At 36.0% G+C, this 8,561-nt stretch overlaps 1 protein-coding gene across 1 annotated transcript in view; it reads left to right on the top strand.

The window, feature by feature from the left end:
• The window catches only part of ZHX1 (zinc fingers and homeoboxes 1), a 28,955-nt gene that overhangs the window by 2,005 nt on the left and 18,389 nt on the right, over positions 1–8,561 (top strand). The window contains exon 2 of the mRNA XM_011973015.1: positions 6,601–6,713. The gene's annotated coding sequence lies outside the window, so the exon portion shown is untranslated. The remainder of the gene's footprint in view (positions 1–6,600; positions 6,714–8,561) is intronic.

The following is an 8,561-nucleotide window of genomic DNA, read 5'->3' as shown; positions in this document are numbered from 1 at the left end:
AGGGGACGGACGGGGCCTGCCTCGCGGCTGGGCAGTCGCCGCAGAGGGACAGATAGACCCACAGCCTCCCTCGCTCTTTTTGGGTGTCTCCGCCACCGAAAGAGCTTGGGGGCGGGGGGCTCTCTGGAGGGAAAATCTCAGCCCCCTGCCTTGGTGAGGACTGAGCAACTTAGGATTGTTGAGGGGAGTGAAGACTGCGTATTCCCAGCGGAGGGCGCCGCCGGAGGGAGCACCCCAGTGATGTTGGAAGTCCTAGAGGAGGTCGGGAGCGCTGTCCTCCGGGGGCGTGTGGCTACTTCGTGGGGACTCAGTCTCCCTGAGGGTAAGGAGAGATTCTCTTGCTGGAGCTGAGCGCACTGACTGAGGTTGGAGCCCGAGCAAACCCTTCGGGAGAAGTCCTTACCTCCAGTTCAAGGAAGGCTGTGCGCACCCGTTTCGGGGCCAGGCCATGTCCCAACTTTGGGGAAGACTGGGAGTTGAGTCCTTAAGAACCATATTACGATTGTGAGGAAGCCCTGGGATTTAGGGAGAAGTTAATTAAAGAGGATGGTAGGGGCGTGGGGGTGTGGGGGCTGACCCATGGGAATCCTCCAAGCCTTAGGGCCCACAGTGAACAATTTACTAATTCCTCAAGGGGAATAAAAGGCTGGGAAGGAGAGGTTTGAGAGGAACAAAGTCTAAGGGCAGGAAAGAAGAGCCCTGGCAGATGCCCTTTCCTTATATATTTACACCAAAGTTGGAGGTAAAGCGACTTGGCAATTCTTTGTTTTAGTACCTTTCCTGCCCTCTCTCCTCCGTGGGTAACTGTGAGGAAAGAGCATAGCCCCTGAGAAGGAAAAGATTCCAATTTGATATCCTTAGCTTAGGTTAGTGAAGGATCCAGCAGCTGGGAAGGCGTCAATGAGAAACAGCAGGCAGGGGAATTAGAACAGGGACTAGGGATGAGAAAAGAGAAATACAGGGAAGATATCGGACAGCAGGAATTCCACAGCCCTTTCTGTCAACTCAACCCAGCTATTAGAAAGAAAAAAAAAATGCGAAGAGATAATCTTTGAGAGAAAAATGTAAGAAAAGGCTGAGAGAGAAGTTGTGATGTGATTAGGCTGGGATTCCATGTAACTTAAGCAATTCTTTTGGAGGTTAATGTGATAGCAGAAAAAGGAAAATAACAAAATTGGAAAATATACAGCGGTTCACGGTTAGGGAGGAAGAAGCAGTTTTCCCCCAGGAACAGTTAATATTTGGTTTGGGGTGTGTGTTGTGTGTATACATATATAAGAGCACTTTAGATTTGTTGGTATTGGTCATTGTTTCTCAGTCTTTGTCTGAAAGCTTTAATTTGTGTTGTATGGTGCTACATTAATTATCTTTGTGTATGAAAAATTATTCTGAAAAAGTCATTCGTTTTTTTGTTGGGAGTGAAGGTGAGCAGGAGTTGGTTTTAACAGGGAAATTGACCCTAGTATACCCATCGATTATTTTAATTTCTAAAGTAGCAATTCTGACTCCTGATTTTTAAGCAAAAGAAATGTGAGTGCTGCCATTGACAGTAATGCGGGAACAGGACATAAAAGAAAAAGGGCTTTCATGAATATTTTTTTCCTTTTAGTTTTTCTCTCCTTTCCCAAAGCATTTGAGGGCTAAGCAGACTAATTTTATACAAAGTAAAATGTATAATCGTGGAGCTTTTCGATACAAAATGATAGCATTTCAGTTACCAATGAATCTTTTTTGTTGAAGTACCTCTTCAGATTCCTTATTTAACAATCAGGATTAAAATGAGAAATAAAGAGTAATACTTGGGTAACTGATGATAGTGATGATTCATAGAGATTTCTTGAACCATTCTTGTAATTTCAGAAGAACTTTAACGTCTTCAGTGGAAATGTTTTAAAGATAGAGTTCAAGCATAAACTAGTTTAGAACTTCACATTTGGAACATTGTATGCATGTGTGCTGTTCTTTGGTTTCCTCAGTGTGCGTGTAGCTCTAGTTTTATATTCAATTCTGAACGGATTAGGCTGGGTGAACCAGAGAGGCATTAATGCCAGATGGTTTGAAAATATGCTAAAGCCGAAAACATAAATGTGTCTGTGCTAGTGAACACTCATTAGTACATTTCTTTCCTTTATAGCTAAGCTTATTATTTCACTGGATTTGGGAGGTAGTTCATGCATGATGTAGCAATTATTTCACCTTTAATGATAATCGTAAGTTCTTTTTTTTTTTTTAATGGGACAAAGTTTTACAGTTATTAGCGAAATTAATAGCATAGGAGAGGTGGTTAATTTTGAAGATTTTTCTCCCTTTTGTATTATTTTATATTAAGATGGAAAGGTTACATTATGATGTATTATATTTCTTATGCTAATTAAGCATAAAATGTGATATTTGAGACTTAGTTTGCTGTAAATTATAACTTAATATTTAAATGAAAATGCTTTTAAAATTATTAAAATGATCACAAATGTTGCTGAGGAAATAACCCTTTTATTTGTGTTGCAGCATTGTGGATTTGGGCCCAAAAGACTTTACTTAAATTAACAGTGTTGAAAGTTCAGCATCTAGTTTTTAATCTAATATCATAGTCAATGCAATTATTCAGAGAGATTTTTAGAATTATCTGTTGTACTGTTTATGGTGCTAGCCAGTAATACACATTTTTTAAACCATTGTAAGTATTTATTTATGTTGTGATAAGCACATTTACTGTTAAGACTAAGTTTTTTGAACTTAAAATCCTTTTAAATAATCATACGTATTTTCAAAAGTAAGTTATATTTCTGTTTTTGAAACTGCTACTGTCTTTAGAATAAGAGTCAATGTTTCTATACTACTACTGATAAATTTTATCGTATCCTTGTTGCTCTGATATATTTGTAGTCATGAATAACCAGATTTGCATGACTGAAGTTGCTGACTTAGATTATTAATCAGAATATACATTGAGTTTGCATTCTGGAGATCTGCATTTTATACAGGATATTCTTAAAGTAAATAGTAATATGTAAATTTTTAGGTAGTTGCCACGTTTTGATCTTAAAAGATACTTAATCTTGGCATTTTATACAATTGGTTTCCAATTTAAGAGGTAAGACTGTATACCTTTGGTCTAAACAAATATGATGACATACTTTGGAAAATAAGTATACATGAGCAGTTTAAGAATGATGTTTAGTCAAGGGAGCCAATTGAATACTTTTTTTTTTTTTTTGAGACAGGGTCTCATTCTGTGGCCCAGGCTGGAATGCAGTGGCATAATCATGGCTCACTGCACCCTCAATCTCCTATGCTCAAGCAATCCTCTCTCCTCAGCCTCTCGAGTAGCTAGGACTACAGTCATGTGTCACCCACACCCGGCTAATTTTTAATTTTTTTTTGGTAGAGATAAGGTCTTGCTGTGTTGCCCCAGCTGGTCTCAAACTCCTGGCCTCAAGCAGTCCTCCGCCTTGGCCTCCCAAAATACTGGGAGTACAGGCGTGAGCCACTGCATTCGCTAAATAAATAATTTTTAATGCAAGATTTTAATTTTAAGTTCTTAGTTTTAGATTTAAAAAAAAATCAGAATTTATCTTAACAAAATTAAAATATTGAAGTCATAGCCATATCATATATTATTGTAAATAAAATAACTCTTTCATTAAATTTTGGCGATTTCCTATTTCTCAAGATTTCTAATCCTTTTTCCCATTCTTAAAAGTCTTTCCTTTCCTTTTTTGTTTTTCAGTGAGAAATGAAAGAAGATAGGAGGTTCTGATATTTCTAAGCACTTAACTCATAATTATGTTTTTCTTCTATCCTAAGTTTATTCTCTTTTACAATCCAATATTCTTAAAAAGAAGTTTGTTAAAACTTTGCTAGACATGGGCTGTACTTGGGAGTGGGGAGGATCATGAGAACAATTTCTGCTCGTTACTATGATAAAATTACTTACATCAGATGTTTGCTAGTTCTATGAAATACCCCTTAAATATGTCATACAGTAATGATTCATTTTGAAGCTAAGGTCAGAAAATGTTTGTGGGGGAGAGGTTAAATTTGATTGATTAATACCTGCCTATTGAAGCCAACTTGTTCCAGCATGATTTAATACGCTCAAAGGTACGAAATGGCAAATACATTTTGCTGGTTGGTTGTTACCCAGATTCTTAAAGTATTTTATCACTTGTCAACAGTTAGCAAATTTTAAACAAAGATTTCTTTGCTAACATTCATTGTGTTCTAAGTACCAAGAAGTATTCCAGAAACTTTACATGTGTTACCTATTTCAATCCTCACAACCACCCTATTAAGTAAGTAGTATCCTATTAATATTACTAGCCCCATTTGTAGATGACAGGGCTGAGGCACAAATAGGCTAAGCCATTTGTCTAAAGTCACACAGCTAGTAAGTGGTAGTGCTGGATTTGAACCCAGTCTGTTCCAAATTTTTCAGGCTCTTGGTCTTTTCGTAATCCATCTACTACCAGAACAGCTTGTTCTGTTTTATTATATAATGTATATAGCTGAGATGAGCTCTTTAATTTTTGGAATTCACTCATACTAAATTAAGAAAAATACTTTGAATTAGATAGAAATGTTCTGAAGTAATCCCAGTATCAGGAACTTAACATCAGGCAACTAGGATTTTCATTCAAAAGCACTGATGAGCTCATTTTTGCTCCTCTGGTATCCTTGTGCCTTTACATGTCTTGGCAGCTCTTCTTAAGAGACTCATTCAGTAAAATATCTTACAATTACTGTGTGATTTTAAGAATGGATTGAAATAGGTTACCAGTTTCCTACAGTATTAATAATTCATTTTGGAAAATAACCTTCCCTCTTTGGCAGCTGTTTCCTATCTTCTCTTCTAGTCCACATCCTGTAGATTGATGGCTAACGAGTGGCAGAACAAGGAGATACCAGGAAATGAAATTGTAGAGTCCCAGGCTACAGAGATAACAAGATGCTTCACTGGGCCTACCAGGAAAATGCTCTTTTGCTTTTCATAAAAATAGTGTACTTATTCAGCCTAAGTTTTAACTTAATCTAGAGGTATTTTACTAGAGGACTGGTGTATTTACATTATTTCTTGATGTGAGAAGTTTCTTCATAAACCTGTAATAGTAGCAGGAATCAAAAAATAAGGTTAATTGGGAAAATAATCTTCCTTAATATTTATTCATTATAGTTTACAGAGAATAGTGCTTAAAGAATACAACAAAAGGCCAGTTAGGGATCACGCCTGTAATCCTAGCCCTTTGGGAGGCCAAGGCGGGTAGATCACTTGAGCTCAGGAGTTTGAGACCAGCCTGGCCAACATGGTGAAACCCTGTCTCTACTAAAAATACAAAAATTAGTTGGGCGTGGTGGTGCGTGCCTGTAATCCCAGCTACTCGGGAGGTTGAGGCAGGAGAATCGCTTGAACCAGGGAGTCAGAGGTTGCAGTGAGCCGAGATTACGCCACTGCACTCCAGCCTGGCGACACAGCGAGACTCTGTCTCAAAAAAAAAAAAAAAAGAATACAACCAAAATGCTTTAACCCTTCAAAAGTGTTATTTATGACTATTCTAGTAAGAGAAGCAATTGTAGCTTTATTAAACTTTTCTGATTGGTTTAACTGCTCTAGGTTATATACTACAACATATTTGGACAGTAATTGAATTTTCAGAGAATTATTTTCTATTTATTTGATTGCATGATATTAATGCTTCACAGTGCACTGATTGTAAAGCCATTTGGTAGTAGCTTTCAGGCAAAAACGACATGGCTAAACACCAGTCATTCTGTTAGATAACCCCATGTTTACAGATCAAGTACTACTAGTTTGTTTAACTTGTTTTGGCTTGTGTTATCAGCATTAATAATCCTCTCCATTCTGATTAACGTAATAAATTAGGATACAAATGTCACTAGGTTTATGTACAAACACATAAACATATACAACTACTTCCATTTCTTAGTTTAACTAAATTGTCTTCATAACCTTTGTATACTTATTTATTTATTTTGAGTCAGAGTTTCACTCTTGTTGCCCAGACTGGGGTGCAATGGTGCGATCTCGGCTCACTGCAACCTCTGCCTCCCCAGTTCAAGCGATTCTCCTGCCTCAGCCTCCTGAGTAGCTGGGATTACAGGCATGCGCCACTATGCCTGGCCAATTTTGTATTTTTAGTAGAGACAGGGTTTCTCCTTGTTGGTCAAGCTGGTCTCGAACTCCCAACCTCAGGTGATCTGCCCGCCTTGGCCTCCCAAAGTGCTGGGATTACAGGCATGAGCCACTGCGCTGGCCTATATACTCATTTTAAAGAACTCCCAATTTCTACATCTCAATTTTCACTTTACAGACGGCATATATTCACATTTTGAAATTTTATTGAAAATGGTATAGTAGTTATTTGGTTGTTCTGTATAATACAAATAGAATTTTTTAATGTGTAGTTTTTGTGTTTCCTACCAATATTAGGATTGGTATTTAAATGGTTCTTTTAAAATTTTGATGAGGGAATAAACTTTTTTTTTTCCAAAATTACATTTATTTATTAAAAACTAAGCCATAAATTGTAGAAATTTCCTAAGGCTAAATTATATCTAGAATAATAAAATGTGAATTTTTTGTAGGAGAAGACAGACAGCTGCTTTGGACCTGTTGGTGATGATGGCCTGAGCTAAACATCTAACTAGAAGGGATACCCTTCCATTTCAAGAACAGAATGCTAAGGAAGCTGTGGCAAGTATGTGTTTCATTGTTTTGGTATGGTAAAACTCAGATACTGAATGTACTTAAGTAGATTCCATGATACTATATTTGGCTGAAGTTTTTAAAAGCTTTCCTTAAAAAGCAGCAGACATATGTTAACACTTTTTTTTAATATACTTTCAAATTTTAAGAGCTATAACTATAGGACTGCTTTAATTTCAAAAGAGACAGCATCACACTTCATAATAAAGCTTATATGGTATATTTATAATTGATTTTAAACTTAGTATTTGATGAAATCTGCTGTGTCAGGCACTATACCAAGTGCTGTGATAACAGAGGTAAACAAGACAGAATGTACCTTTGGTGTGGGGAAATTGATCTAGAAATTTTGCTATGCTTTTACCTATATCCAGAAAAATGCTTCAGGATGTTCAAGAACAAATCCTGAAACTATATTTTCAAAACATACGCTACTAATAATAGTTAATTATAAGAGTCAGAATATTAAATACTCTTACTTATATTAACCATACCAAAACCTAAATATTTGAATATTGATCCTTTTGTAGTTCATAAGTGTGATGGTTGGGTTTCATGCTCACGTGTGAAATGTGCCTTTCTCAAACCTTGTTATGACACTGGCACATTACCTGTGTGACGTTAAAAAAAATATATATATTTGAATATATTTGTACATAATTGCTTTTATATTTTATCTGATTAATTAACTGGCTTTTATAAGAAGCATTTATCCAATTGTTATTTTAGATGATTCCAGAAAATACTAGGAAAGATTTGATAAACATTAATGTGGTAGTTTTCATTTTTAAAAAATTGATAACAGAGTTCTTTTAAGTTGATATTGCCAATACTGATTACTATTATCTGTCAAAGTATTTTGAAAAATCAAATTATTATATCCTCAGTGAAGTGGGTAACAGTTACCTTACCTTTATAAATAGAGAAGATAATGACCAGATGAATGGTTTTTCAGTCTTCAGAGATAATCTCACTTGGAACTGAGAATAGCATTCTTGTGTTAGACTGTCTGTAAAAGACTTAACACACCTTCTTGAGAGAAGTAGGGAAAAATTGTTTTCGGCAGAAAATTACTTTTTGATCACGTTCACAAACTCTTCACAAGATAAGGTATTTCATGATACTGCTAGTTTATATATCACTTTCAATGTATTACATACCTACCTACCTACCTGCCAGCTGTGCGGAGAAAACTAGGATGTTAGTGTCCTCGGGAGAGACCTTTCAAAAAGAGATTTCACTCCTCCAATCTATGGTTGGAGCTTGCCAGAAAAAATCTGTCCAGTTTGGATTCTTCTTTTAATCTTTAGTGTCATTAAGGTCTGCTTTCTCAGATGGAAAAAACAGGTAGACAGGATAGGGTTTCTTACCTTTCAGCCTTAATTAGCATTAGCAAAGGTATCCTCTGACATTTGGTTATCTTTGACCACAATTTCTTAGATGCTTTCACTTTTAGTATTTTTATTCCTGTTTGTATATTCACTTTAATACTTGATTTTCTGTTGTCTTGAAACTATTTTTTGGCAGTTTTCTTGAGATTTATCTCTCAGGTAGTGATTCTAGGTTACCAGCAATCGTTAAGAACATCTGCTGTGGTATAAATTTGTGTTGTCAAATTCCTAATTTAATTTTTTAAGAACTTGATATTTCCAAATATTTTAACATTTTATTTTTATTTTTACATTTTAACTTTGAAAATACCTTAATTGTGTAAAAGTAACCTTTATTTTTTTTTAACACAGTGGGTACCTTTTGTTTTAATCTGACCTCATTCTTTGTTCGTACTGTTTAGGCATTCCGTGATTTTTGTGTATTTGTAACTTTTAATACAAACGTGTTA

Source organism: Mandrillus leucophaeus, unplaced genomic scaffold (genome assembly GCF_000951045.1).
Source record: "Mandrillus leucophaeus isolate KB7577 unplaced genomic scaffold, Mleu.le_1.0 Scaffold133, whole genome shotgun sequence".
NCBI lineage: Eukaryota > Metazoa > Chordata > Mammalia > Primates > Cercopithecidae > Mandrillus > Mandrillus leucophaeus.
The sequence above is the reverse complement of the archived record's forward strand: the minus strand, read 5'-3'. Positions and strand labels throughout refer to the sequence as shown.